Genomic DNA, 14,756 nt, shown 5'->3' with positions numbered 1-14,756 from the left:
TGAATAATCCCGATTCCTAGCTCTCAAAAGTTTAGATTTACATCCAAATTAACAGCCAACAAGAGAACTGACTATTCTTTCACTCCCTGAGCCCTGGGTGTACCACTGCTCAAGAGTTTGGTTTGTATGGCCCCTGCTGTTTAATGATCTGCACTCAGCTGGGCCCAGAGGTCCTCACACTGCATCTGTGTAAGTCCTTGGCCATTTCCACCACTGACCGGGTCAATTTCAAAAGAGAGCCTGTTGAACCTGAAACCATCATACCTAATGGTCCAGCTAAGTGGTTCCCATTAGAAAGGAAGTCATGTAGACTGAAGTAATGAGTAAAACAATGTCATACAATATGGGGGCAAATTCTGCCTTATGCCTGTTTGTAATCTACCTGTTGTTCCAGGAAAGAAAATTTCAATCAGCATTTTTTCTCCCCCATCCTGGTCTGTAAGAAGAAAATCTCATGCTTTATAAAAAATATATATAAGCATATATGAATCAAAGTGAAATATGCTACCCATAAGCCACAGAAAGTATCAGAATAATTTATGAATATGTACCAAAGGTATTTTCAATCTTTTCAGCATCTTTGGAAATTTCACGTATAATAGACTGTAAGCTCCATGAGATCAGAGACCATGAATGCTGTGTGTACCAAGGTACGCTTAGAACTTACTGCAGTGCCTGGCACATGGTAGGTACTCAACAGATGCATGTGGGACAGATGATTGAATAACAGACTGATAATGCCTTGCTGAACTTCCCATTCACCTGACACAAATGATCTCCAATTTTTGGAAAATTTAAAACATTGCCATTTCACATTACATTTTAAAAAGCTGAATCAGTCTGTTTTAGATTTAAAAAACGTCAAGTTTATTACATTCATCTTTGTACTGCAATTTATTTTCAATGGAGCAACCTTTACCCCATCCCATTTCCATCTTTATTAGGAATTAAGAATCTAAGTGATATTGTCCTTTCCTCAAAAAAGGCTCATGAACAGGTGGAACCAATCTCATTTCATAGGAAGGTCATATAAGAAGAATAAGAGCCACTACATTGAGTGTGTAGGTATGTATATATACACACATCTCTAATCTTTCATTATCAAGAGAGACAGAGGGAGAGTGATATGATTTGGCCGTGTCCCCACCCAAATCTCACCTTGAATTATAACGATCCCCATGTGTCAAGGGCAGCACCAGGTGGCAATAAATGAATCATGGGGCAGTTCTCCCACATTGTTCTCTTGATAGTGAATAAGTCTCATGAGATCTGATGGTTTTATACATGGGAATTCCCCTGCACAAGCTCTCCTGCCTGCCACCATGTAAGACGTGACTTTGCTCCTCATTCACTTTCAGCCATGATTGTGAGGCCTCCCCAGCCATGTGGAACTGTGAGTTAAACCTCTTTTTCTTTATAAATTACCCAGTCTTGGGTATGTCTTTATTAGCAGCATGAGAACTGACCAATACAGACAGACAGGGACATAGGAAAGAAGAGACTGTAAGAAAAACAAAAGGTATAGGTCTTCATGTTTCTGTACATATTAGCTTAATATTTTTTTCCTTGTCTTTCATCTTAGGACTTTACTGGATTGTGCTTTGTTAATGTGCTCATCACTAGAGAAGTAATGGCCGCTGCACAGCAGGATGGGGGAAGCAGGCTCTTTTCTGCAAAGAGCAAATGTCTCATGCGAAGGAATTGTCCCAACATGGTGTTCAGCCCCAGAGACTCACTAACATCACAGAGGATTATCACCCAACTCTTAACCCTCACCACCAATCAAAACTTTGCCTCAGCCGGGCATGGTGGCTCACACCTATAATCTCAGCACTTTCGGAGGCTGAGGTGGGAGGGTCTCTTGAGCCCAGGAGTTTGAGACCAGCCTGGGGAACATAGCCAGACCCTGTCTCTACAAAAAATAAAATAATTAGCCAGGGATGGTGGCATGTGCCTGTAGTCTCAGCAACTCAGGGGGCTGAGGCAGGAGGATCTCTTGAGTCCAGAAGTTTGAGGCTGCAGTGACCTATGATTGTGTCATGGTATTCCAGCCTGGGTGACAGAGCAAGCTTCTGTCTCTAAAAACAAAATAAAAAATCAAACAAAAAACAAACCCTGCCTCAGAATTGAGACCTCCAAACAGTGTGCTTGTCAGCAAGGACTTCAGAGATCACAAATGTTCATGGTTGTATAAAGTGCCTCCTCCCATAACATCTAGGATTTTACTCCAGACACACAACTGGAGAGCTGGGAGACTGAGGGACCAGGAGGAACTGGAAAACTATGGATGTGCAATGTATTTGCCCTTATTTTTCTTCTTTCTGCTACTTTCAGGAACTTATATTCCAAACTACAGACCGAACTCCCAGATCCTGCAGCTGCATGACTAGATCTTCAGAGAGACGCTCTCCCGCCTCCTCCAGGGAGCTTCCCTCAAGCCCTGGCCCCACTCTATGGTAGACCAGGTGCCCGACACATACTCCCACAGTTCTGCTGTTGATCTCCACAACAGCAATTGCAAACTTGAAAATAATTTCCTAGGTTTCTGTCCAAGAAGGTAAGTTTCCTGATGAGAAAAACTGAGCTTGGCTATAATTTAAATACTTGATATGCATCAATAAAACTTTAAAGTTATGCATGAGAATTTCTTTCACGAATGCTTGTTGTAAGAGGCCTGTTTCTCCTAGTGTTAAAGGAACAAATCTAAAAGGAGGGGGAAAGGAACTCAAGTCCTAATAACCGTTTATCAAGTGAGGAAGCCTTCTGGAATATGCTCTATGAAGGGCTTACTTTCTCAAGACATTTTGAATCAACACAAATAGGTGGCTCTCTACAGTCACTGTTTGAAGGGTAAAGCTGTTTGAAAAGCAGCACAAAGAATCAACTGATTTTACCATTAGGTTTTTTAACTTTGACAATTTCTGAACAACATAAAAGCCTTTTTAATATGGCTCTGTATTATGTAAAGCAGATGTCCTTGGTTACTAAACTGATTAGTAAGTGGTTTCTATCATTTTAATGGTTGCCATCATTATCACGAATTTTTAAAAAGTGCATGAGTGAGGTTGCAAAGCAAGGCTGTTCTGTATAGTTTGGGGGATGACAGGCTGTCATACTAAGAAAGGATCCAGGGATAGAGCTAAGGCCTTGCTGCAGAGATCCATTTTCAAAAAAACACTGTCCCAAATAATGAATAGTGCTGTGCATTAAAAAAAGAATGTGCCATTCAACAGCTTCTTAAAAACACAATGGAAGCCAGGATAGAAACTGAGATTTGCCAGAGATGCCTTAATTATCTAGTGTACCTGACCTGGGTGTGGAGCGTTCCAGATTCTTTAAGATGAACTCATAATCTGCCATCATTCTGGGCTATGCGGTTATCTGGCACACATGGACAAAATAAAGCCCCTCATCAGTCTGCACTGAGCCCTTTCTTGAGGAGTACATTTCCTCAGTTAAATGTACATCATCTCCACTCTCCCCTGCCATCAGAGCATTTCTCTGAGCATGCTGGGCTCCGTGTATTCAGAGTAAGACCTCCTGAAAGACAGTTTCTGCAAGAAACACTACGGGGCATCCTTCATTAAGAAACAGACACAGCAAAACCATTTTTTTCCCACAAATCAAAGTCAAAGACAGTAAAAAAAATACTAGCCTCTTAGCACTAGGCAAGCTTACTTCATTGCACTAACCAGAATATTAACTTATATTTATTTTTGGGTTTCACTAACGTCTGCATTGCTATTTGACCAGGAGCTCCTGAAGTGCATGAACCATTTGTTTCTGTCCATCACTGTATCCCCAGCACAACATGGTACCAACCACATAGTAGGGCCTCAAATAATTGTTAAGGGAAGATGAGAAGAAACCAAAGAAGAAAGGAGAGAAGGGAGGGACAGCAAAGAGAGAAGAATGAAGGCAAAAACAAAGGGTACTGCAAAACAGAAAATGTTGCTTAATGGTTTGGCATCAGAAGAATTTGCCTAATTTCTTTCAAGCAAACAGTCCAGACCTACGAAGACTCCAGCATCTTATGTGTGCTATTTATTCACAAGCCCACAGAGACTGGCTAGCCTCTGAAAACACTAAGATAGGTCTTAAAATTTTGTATCAACCATGTAATTGGACCCATCAAGGAAGAAATTGGTTTTCTATGCCTGGAAATTGGTGGGAATTTTATTATTTCTGAATTTGCAAAATAGTATGTAGTTGAACAGTCCAATTGTGTTGATCTATAAACTTCTCAGGCAAGATACGGGTCTAAGGTGGTGATTTCTGTCCCCGACAGGAACATGCCTCGGCGTCTAAATAATGGAAACTGTAGACACTGAGCTCATTTACAGGCTACACACCTCCTTGCAAGCTCTTGGCACGTCTGCAAATGGACGCGCTTAAAAGCTGTTTATTTGAGAGGCACGGGGTGGCCAATCCGTGCACTGTTTGAGCTGCACCTGCAGTAATTCTGCATTTCAAGGACTCCAAGCTTCAGGCAGGAGCACTCACCAAGTATTTGTAAGAGCCTCAGCGCTATCTGTAGTGCTGCCGTAAGTCTCACTATGGCTCTTTTCTGCTTTCAGGTAGTAATCTATGAAACCAAGGGCCCAAACCAGCCACAGCATGGATGGGTTGCAAGGGCTGGTGAGGGGTGGGGAAGCTGGAGGAGAATTAAGCACTCCCTAGATGCAGCAAAGGTGAGAGCAAAGGCTCTTTCAGGGTTTCACAGTTGAATGCAGTTGTCCTAGATTCTCCTTGGGATTTCTGAAGGGCAAGAGTGCTCCCTGAGTGGCAGCTGGTACTTCTGGTGGGGAGGGGAAAGGGTCTTTGGAGATGCAGAAATTTCAACTGCATAGATGGTGTGGGTTGTTAGCAGGTCTCTAAATAACAAGAAGCAAGCTTGAAATCTTATGCTCTCATGGTTCATTTTCTGTTATTCAACAATGATACAAACACGTGAAATGCAACCCTGTTAGAACATTAAAAACTAAGGAGCAAAACCCAGCAAAGCTTTTCTGTTTGCTTCTGGGGGGAGGGAGCACAGGGAATGGCACAGTTTTGCTATTTGCTACCAACTATTTGGGGAATATTTGCTCCTTGGGACTATTAAGTAGGGTCTCCTTTTCTGCACCGATGTGTAAATTAAGAGGTAAATATGCATACATCTGTGAGCAAATGCCTATCCTTCTGGTATATGAACTCTGAAGACAGTATCCCCCAACACCTGGCGAAGGTGCTTGATACACACGACATGCTCAAAGGATGCTTGCTGACTCAAATGAACCACTCCTTTCACCTGGAGAATTAGCAGTGATACGACCAAATTCTGCTTATGTCAGGAAAATTAACAGCTGGGAAATGGAAGCATAAACAAGTAACTAAATGGCTTGTGGCGGAAGTTGCACAATTATATACGATTATCAAAATTCAAAGTGTACCTATGAAACAAATTCTATTATATGCAAATAATATGTCAATAAACAGAAAAGGGGGGGCAATCAAGCAGCCAGGCAAATAAACAGTGCCCTTAGGATTTGAACCCAGAAACATAAATCCTCTTGATCACTGTGGTATTCCAGTCCCTTGATCATTACAGGGGGAGGAGGATAACGGCTTTTTCATGTGTACATTTACAACTTGTATTTCTTTTTCTGTGAGAAGCCTATTTGTATGTTTGTATCCCTCACTCATTTTTTTCCTAGGGTTTTTGATTTTTAAAATAATTTATGAAAGTTTAAATATTAAAAATAGTTAATTTGTTGGTAAAAAGGAACTAAAGATTTATAGTACAAACATGACATTTCTGAATGACACATTTCTTCTGGAATTGATTAAATAAGTTATTAATGGGTAAGCCTATGCTAGAGAAAACCATAAATCTAATTGCTATAAGACATTATTTTTCTGTTTAAAATTTTGCTTAAAGTGCTATGAAAGAAATTAGGTCTGCTATCCTGAATCCCAGGAACTCCCCCGCTTCTTCAGAGGTATTGGATAGTGGACATCTACTGTCCTTAGGACACAGGATTGTACCAAAGTAACATCTGACTTTTAGGATGCCTATCTACTGAATTTCACCAACTGATTTTATTTCTCTATTTCATCAAGCTCTCTTAAATATGCTCAAGTTTATGCGAGAAGTCTAAAGTTTAAGGGAAAAGAAATATGCCTTCAGACCCTCCTACCTTCGTTACTACAGGGATACAGAAGGTGACACTGCTTTTCTGGTGCATCTTCTTGGTGAAGACTCATCAGTCCTGATCTCATTTCAGCCTTGTTCATGTATCTGGTCAACCGGATGGTGCCTTGAGAAAGTGCCGTAAACAGGCCATTCTGTCTGAGCAGCTCTGCTCACCTTTCCTGATGAAGACACCATCAGAGACTGGCAGGGGAGCAGGGCTCCTCCATCCTCATTTCACAGAGAGTGACACAGGAGTTAAGTGACTTGCAAAAGGTCATACAAGCAGTCATCGGTCAGGACCAAGATAGAACTGGGGGTTGCTGACCTCCTTGTCTCCTGCTCAAATGATTCAAGGACAAGAGAAGTGACTCCGGAGCTGTAAAATAACACTACAGGCTTTTGATTTTCTCATCCTTGTACAGGATGAGCTAAGAAATTTATTTGCTTTAACATTTCTCTTCAACATACAAATAAGAAGCTGTTAAACTGGTGGGGGAAATCCAAGGCCAAGAACCCCAAAGTCAGTAACTTCAGCTTTTCTACTGACTAGCTATAACCTTACGCAAAAATCTTAAGTCACTGTGCCTCAGTTCTTCTCTCTACAAAATGGAGACATTAGGAACTACTTACTGAATATACTAATCTTTTAACAGAAGTGACGTATCTTTGAGCACTGTTACTCAAAGCTTTGGGGGCAAGGCACATGGGGGCTCACACTGGTAATCGCAGCACTTTGGGAGGCTGAGGCCTGAGGACGACTTGAGGCCAGGAGTTCAAGACCAGCCTGGGCAACACAGAAAGACTCCCCATAGATGAATGTGGTTTTTCAGCATGCCACTTAAGAGGAAAACAAAGATCAAGTGGAGGTGACCTACTGAAAACAGTACACCAAGCCTTGGGTTCAGACTACCGAGAACTGGGATGAAGAATAAACACCCATTCAAATGGGGTTTGCTTATCATGCAATTGGGCAATGAGCCCTCACTGGCGCTACTAAAACATATTACCTTCACTGTGCAAATCAGGCTTGACACAGGGCCTTATTTAATTCACAGACATGCTTATATTTCTGCAAAACTAAAAAAAAAAATAGCTTTTAATTACTGTCTGTTGAGCATCTAAGACAATTAAATGCTTCTGATTACCCTTTTGTTTTTTAAAAACATAGAAGCAGAGAATAAACATTTCCACACAGCCATTAGAGCAAAATGCCTTTTGAGGCAGAATGCATTCAAAGCATTCTGCCTTATAAAAAATGTATAAAAGGATAGCACAGAAAAAGGCTGTGAGGCGTGACACGGCCTGTCGTGTTGTGCATGCATGAGTTAGCTTTTACAAGATCAGAACCAGAAGATCAGATGAATCCTATTTGACCTAAGCCTGATGCTTTGGAAGTTCCGGGGTCAGTGGAAGAGCCACTCAAAGGTACCCTCTCTGGAAAGTCAAACATTTTAAAAATACTTTGGTGATCTTGTTATTCATCACCTGGAATGGAGATCACTGCTGCATTTTAACGTCAGCAAGGATCATATTCATGTCATGATACCATCACACATGTGGTTTTTGTTTTTATCATAAATATTATGGAGTTAGACATAAAAACCCCTAAGAGACTGTGTAACAACACCTCGAGGTGGACCCAGGTCTAAAGGAGTGGCCTCTAGAACTGCTGCAGAGAACAGGAAAGCTGGAAGCACAGGTAGACAGCAAGGCCTCTTTGAGCATCCTCATCCCTGGAGAGCCACTGGCTTTTTCGAATGATACCCAACCAATTTCTACAGGGCAAAACATTTTGACTTTTGTGAAATCAGCAGGATTTATATTGTTACACCCACTGAATGAAGAAAGCAACTCAGAAAGGTGACTCTTCCAAAGCCACACAGCCAGTAAACGTCAGAATTCAAAGCCAGTTGTTCTAAGTCCACACATTTGGCATTCAACTAAATCCTTTAATGAGCCTAAAAGATGTGAGTAGAGCGGGATGATATAAAGGAATAAAATAGGTCATCACTGGTTGTCACTGTGATTTACAAATCATTGCCTTGTATTACTCAGAAGCAGCACAGCATAGTGGGTTGAGTGTGGATTCTGAAGCCAGACCTCTCAGGTTCACGTGTAAGTTCTGCCATTACCAGCTGTGTGATCCTGGGCACATGACTCAACTGTGCCCAAGTTTCCTTATCTCTAAAAAGAGGGTGATCATACCACTTAAATCACATGACTGTCATGTGGATTAAATATAATAGTATCTGTAAGCCATTCAAAATAGTATCTGCCATAGTTTAGGTGTTGTGTAAGTGTTGGTTAATGAATGAATAAATTATTCTACGATGATGTTCAGTGTACTTCTCCAACTGACATAAACAACTTACTGATGAAGTTTTAATAGACACTACCTAATACCTTTGTTCAAAGTTTCTCTTGACAAATTCTGATAATTTTCTTGGCCATGTCATCAAAAGGAGCACAGAGTCTCTTTCTTCATTGAATTTAACAAGTGAAGGGACCACCACTGGACATCCAACCTACTTCGCTGAACTCACCAGGCACTCTTCTCTCCACAGCTCGAAAACCACCAACTGATTTTGCCAAATAATCAGCACACCCAGCTGTGGCAGTGGCGCTCAAGACCTGAGACCTGAAGTCTTGCTGGTCAGTTTCTGGTTAGACTCCAGGCCTCACATGTATGTTAGTGAACATGTGCTCACTTCTCATATGTGTAAGTTAGTGAACATGCAGGCTTCTCCTACATGTAAGTGTGTGAACATGAACAGGCTTCTTGAACATGTTAAGTTTGTAAACCTGCACAGATTTCTTGTCAAACTAAGTCAACAGACTCAGGCATCTCTGGTGATTAGGTTTCAAAAATTGAGTCTAAGAATAGACTGCTGAAAAGGCGCCACTGTGGGAAGTCTCGGCCATTCACTGACAGTTACAACTGCAGATGGCTTAGTCTTTTACTCTTCTGAAGGATGGTTTGTACATTTCTAAGATCTAGTGTTCTTGCAGAGAAGCAATTCAAAACATTAATTTAGAGTATTAAATTAAAAGGATTTTATCTAGAAATTACGAATACTGTCCCACAGGATTAAGGCCATTTTTAAAACTGTTTGCTATTTTCCTGCATTTATCATTTGGAAACCAAGATACAGCACCATGTTGGCTGCTACAGGGAAAAAGGTCCTTCATGTTTCTTCTTCACGTACCAATTGTCAAAGCATAAATGTCAGATATATTTCAAAGGAAGGTGGTACAAGATGTGAAAAATCAGCCTATTTTTCACTCTATGATAGGGCAAAGAGACATGCATAAAATCGATTCCTGTGAAAATTATATTTTTAATACCACTGACAACCAGCAGCACCAAACTGGATTAGCAGTGGTGATGAGTAACTTGAATCTCCCTATGTTTTCATCACGCATTTCAGTATTTTGCTTTTTAGGTCTATTGTTTTTCCTCTGCAGCTCTGTCAAGTGTCAGCTGTGACTTTTTGAGTAGCTTTGAGTAATGGGATCAGCCAATGTTCTGTACATGAAGAAATTCCGTATCATTCGCTTCTCTAAAAATACTGCTGCCTGCCACTGGCGCCAATCAACAGTGATGAATAGCTAAAGGGACAAGTAGGTCTCTAAATTTACTTCATATCTGACAGCCCTTCAGCAGATACCGATAATGGATCCCTATGACTCACAAATACAACTCCCTCCTACCACGAGCAAGCCTTTTCTTTTCCCCACAAGGGCAAGAATTCCTAATGACCCCTGTTCTTCCTTTCCCCTTTTCAACAATCCAAGAAAAGTATGTTAAACGCCTATAGCATCAGGTTCTTTGCAGCTGCTGGGCCAGATATAAAATGCTAGTGAAAACACACATCCCTTTTTATCTCTTAAGCCATTACTGTGAGTCTTACGACTACATTTGAATCAGTGTTACCAATCAAACGAAGTTGAAAAAATCAATTTGTGTAGATGTGTACATCTCACTACTGTACCTTGCTGACCTCCAGATGTTCATGTGCGTACTGCATATTAACCTGCATCCTGGACATTTGTAACAAGTAGATCCCCACACATTTATGTGTGGCCAATTTTATTCTTCCAGTACTTATTCTTCAAATTCAATTTGAATTCATCCTTGCAAAAATGTTTATTGAGGCCCTACTGTGTGCCAGAAGGTACACATACTACATGTTGAGAAGCCAGTGGGGATACTAAAGGGACGGAATTACATATAGAAAATCAACTATCTACTGAACTGATGACCTTTAAAAAAGAAAACACAATTGTGATGTTTTAGTTGTATGTTTTGGCTGATCAGAACTCAAAATCGTATGATAAATGATCACATCTTCTGTAGTGGGTGTGGAAAAAGAGGTATTGATCTTTTCAGAGTACAAACATATTTGTGAAGTTTAATATGTTAGGATACATTTCAATTTCTCAAGTCAAAAGAATTAAAGGGCTGTGGCCAACCCATTGCAACTCAACAATCACTTATTAGAACCCTTTCTTTCTCAAATTCACCATCATCATCCACTCACTCAACCTCATACAAAGAACAGATATTTGACTGCATTGATATTCCAACCACGGGTCTTAACTACAAATCATCTTTTGATTTATGACTTGACAAGAGTGTAAGTAAGAACATTAGCAACTTTTAAAGAGTCATTAAGTGGCTTGTGACAAATCCTTATTTGGTGTTACAAAAAGACATGACATAGCATCTAGAACTGTCAAATTTTCTTTGATATATTATGTATTTACTGTTACAGCAGTTTCATTCATTAATACTCCTTCACATTTGTTTTGTACTGGCATTTTACATAAATACTATTGAACTATTATGCTTGCGGATATTAAGAAATTATTTCTACGTTCAAAACATTTCTTAAAGTATTTTTGATCATTACTCATTTCATTGTTTTTACTCTCAGTATGTTCTGAGCACCACCAGGCCCTTTGCTAGGTATTAAAATGAGAGAGACAAACGAGAACTAGGAAACCCTCAAATGAGCTATTATATCAAACTTTAAAAAAGTAAGCAGAGGGAGAAACAGGGAGGAACATAATAATCAAAGCACAGAAGCATTTCCCAGAATTGGATTTGTTATAAGCTGTTTTTGCCCAATTACTACTTTAATTGAACCATCTACAATTCCTTCTGCTGATATTTTTAGTCTACAGGAAGCTAGACACAAATCATATATGAAGCCAGAAGTCAGCACATTCTCTGACAGCAGAGACTCCCTAAAGTCTATCAAAATGAACAGAAGAAAGAAAAAATCACGAAGTGATGGTCCTCGAAAATGACACCTGTCAAATCAAGAACCTTGCTTTTGTTTCTTATGTTCCTAGGCTGGCTGCACAGAGGAGACCAGCCAGGACCCCAACTCATGCAAATCCATACAGGCAGACCCGCTGGGAAACCAGGTCGAGGTGGACTGTCGTATTTAATAAGGGATTCTCAAGAACCTAGCCCCACCAGAACACCAGAGGCCTTCACCAATTTAAGGAATACTTGCTTCTGTTACAGGGCATTTATAAAATTCTACTTTAGTATCCCATGTATATTTAAAGGAGCAAACATAGAAGACCTTCTCTCCAGCCAGACCTATTTCCACCACTGTATCTCCAGCATAGTTTTAATTAGTGAGAAAAGTCCATCATATTTTATCATCCCTTTTCCTCCACCCTCTGATATGTTTCTATATTCCCTTAACAACCAATTAGTGATAGCATAGAGGAGAACGCCTCCTATAACATTCGGTGCCCCCAATTCCCCATGCACCATCTAGTGGTGATAATAATTACATTGTTAGCAATGATGATGCTGATGATGCTATCCTCAGTGAATTTAAAACACTTAAAAATGCCAATTTAACAGTGAATAAAACACAATCTTGATTTTCCTTTTGGAAGCATAACAAACAAAGTGCTTATATATTATCTTGGTAAGAATCACTATGACCTCCAGGTTAGAATGCAAGTGAAAGCCATCTATATTTTAAAGCAAGAAGATATTGATTCACTCAGTAATTGAAAATTGTGTTTCCCTGTTCATTGGCTTTCCCAATACTGGTAGTAAGACCAAGTGTTTCTGAAGTCAGGACATGAGCTTCAGATATGGGCTACGCATGTAGAAATGTATTACGTTTACTCATGACTCAGGACACGAGCTTCGGATATGGGCTACGCGTGTGGAAATGCATTGCGTTTACTCAGATATGGGCTACTCATGTGGAAATGCATTGCGTTTACTCATGGTTCCGTTTCAAAGATAGCTCCCTTCATAAATTAGTTTGCACTTGCCATACCTTTGTCTATAAATCATTTGTGTTGCCCCAACTTCTGGTCTCACAGATGCTTGCATTAAAATTGATCATTACTATTGCTTTTCCCATAAATATCGTTGTCTACGTTTTATTGCCACTTGAATTTCTTCTCCTAAATAAACATAAGACATCTTTCGCTATCCACCGCATCTACTTCTTCCTTTGCTATCAGAAAACATAGAAATAAGAAAGTGATAGATACAGCCCACTTTCAATCCTTCACCTTCATTACCAGTTGGAAAGCTGAAGCATCACTCCGAGCCTGACCAACGGTTCTAGTCCCTCTCACATGACTGTGCATGTGTAATGAGAGGTGACACACACGCATGTACTGTGCATATGTGTACATATACATCACTAGGAATGTCAACATGTCCTCGTCTTTCTCTAACTCCTGCAGTTTCTGACTCCCTTTCCCGTACTGCATAACACATCATCTCAAATTTTTCATGTGTGCCTAGTGAATGCGATCTTGATGGTGCTTTCTACCTCCTGAGATACATCTTGGAGAAAGGAAAAAGCTCATTAGTCTCAAGGCGGAGATGAAGAATAATATGCAAGAGGCTATAAAGCAGGACTTCGTTGAAAGACATTCGCACCCTGTAAAATGCGGCACGTACAAGAGTATCAGCTCAGGGTCTGCATAGACACAGGCCATTGAAAAAGTTCTGCTGTACTATTCCATGTATATGTAAAGGTACAAATATCTAAGAAGTCTCCTTGAAAGCCAAAACTGGAGACCAGAAATAAGCCAGTAAGTGGATTTTAAAAGCTACTCTGAGTAGCCTGTTTTCCTTACAAAAACCAGGCCGAGCACACAGGTTGCACTGACTGTCAAAAGGATAGGTCTCTCCTCCTCCAAACATTTGATTATTATAAGTCAATCAAATTCAAAAGATAAAACTTCCATTGCTTATATGAGAAATCTCTTTCTAAGACGTATTACTGTCTGAGGTACTGATTTATTCTCAAATTGCCTGTGGAAACACGCTGAGTTTTGGCATATCCAACGTGAACTTGGGGCACTTTGCCTGTAGGACAGACATAGCACACGAAGATGCATCCACATGATTTCAATCGTATTTCACCTCTAACCTCTACGACACAGGGCACATTGCCTATGTGAAAAGAGAGACTATCTTCATATCAGACAGACAAGCATTTAGAATCCTCTTCAATCCATAACCAACAACAGTTACCCATTAGAGCAAAAAAAAGAAACATAAATCCTCCTTGTGACTGACAATAGCCTTCCTCTAGAACTGGTGGGCTATGCTGGGAGGAAGAAAAATTTCTCGGTCTATGAGACAGATTTTACTGAATGCAGATCAAAGAAAAACTATGCTTTTTCTTACGAATCATTTTTAACTACATCTGACAAACACTTATCAGTAACAAAGGCCTCGCAACAGAATCCACTCTATGAAGCTATTTTACTTTTAAATATCACTAGATGACCTAACCTAGTGAATAGGGAGGTTGTTCAACAGTTTTGTTTGGTGGATTTGCCTATTGTAATCACAGAAGTTTTTAAAAATAAGTAAAACCATGCAGTGGGAAGAAGATGTAGATAACACATTAGAAGGCCCAGAAAGTCTGAGCCCCTGAGTAAAAATGCATTCCATTAATAAATGCCACAGGGGGGGAGCCAAGATGGCCGAATAGGAACAGCTCCGGTCTCCAGCTCCCAGCCCCAGCGACACAGAAGACTGGTGATTTCTGCATTTCTGCTTGAGGTACCAGTTTCATCTCACTAGGGAGTGCCAAACAGTGGGTGCAGGACAGTCGGTGAAGCGCACTGTGCGCGAGCCGAAGCAGGGCGAGGCACTGCCTCACTCGGGAAGCGCAAGGGGTCAGGGAGTTCCCTTTCCTAGTCAAAGAAAGGGGTAACAGACGGCACCTGGAAAATCGGGTCAGTCCCACCCTCATACTGCGCTTTCCCAACGGGCCTGGAAAACGGCACACTAGGAGATTGTGTCCCGCACCTGGCTCGGAGGGTCCTATGCCCACGGAGTCTCGCTGATTGCTAGCACAGCAGTCTGAGATCAAGCTGCAAGGCGGCAGCGAGGCTGGGGGAGGGGCGCCCGCCATTACCCAGGCTTGCTTAGGTAAACAAAGCAGCCAGGAAGCTCGAACTGGGTGGAGCCCACCACAGCTCAAGGAGGCCTGTCTGCCTCTGTAGGCTCCACCTCTGGGGGCAGGGCACAGACAAACAAAAAGTCAGCAGGAATCTCCAGAGACTTAAA

General features: G+C 40.9%; 1 protein-coding gene across 19 annotated transcripts in view; it reads right to left on the bottom strand.

Annotated features, from left to right (window-relative positions):
* CELF2 (CUGBP Elav-like family member 2) overlaps positions 1–14,756 on the bottom strand; it is an 872,815-nt gene that overhangs the window by 210,961 nt on the left and 647,098 nt on the right. The window lies entirely within an intron of this gene.

The sequence above is a fragment of the Hylobates moloch genome, unplaced genomic scaffold, assembly GCF_009828535.3.
Source record: "Hylobates moloch isolate HMO894 unplaced genomic scaffold, HMol_V3 SCAFFOLD_2, whole genome shotgun sequence".
NCBI lineage: Eukaryota > Metazoa > Chordata > Mammalia > Primates > Hylobatidae > Hylobates > Hylobates moloch.
The sequence above is the reverse complement of the archived record's forward strand: the minus strand, read 5'-3'. Positions and strand labels throughout refer to the sequence as shown.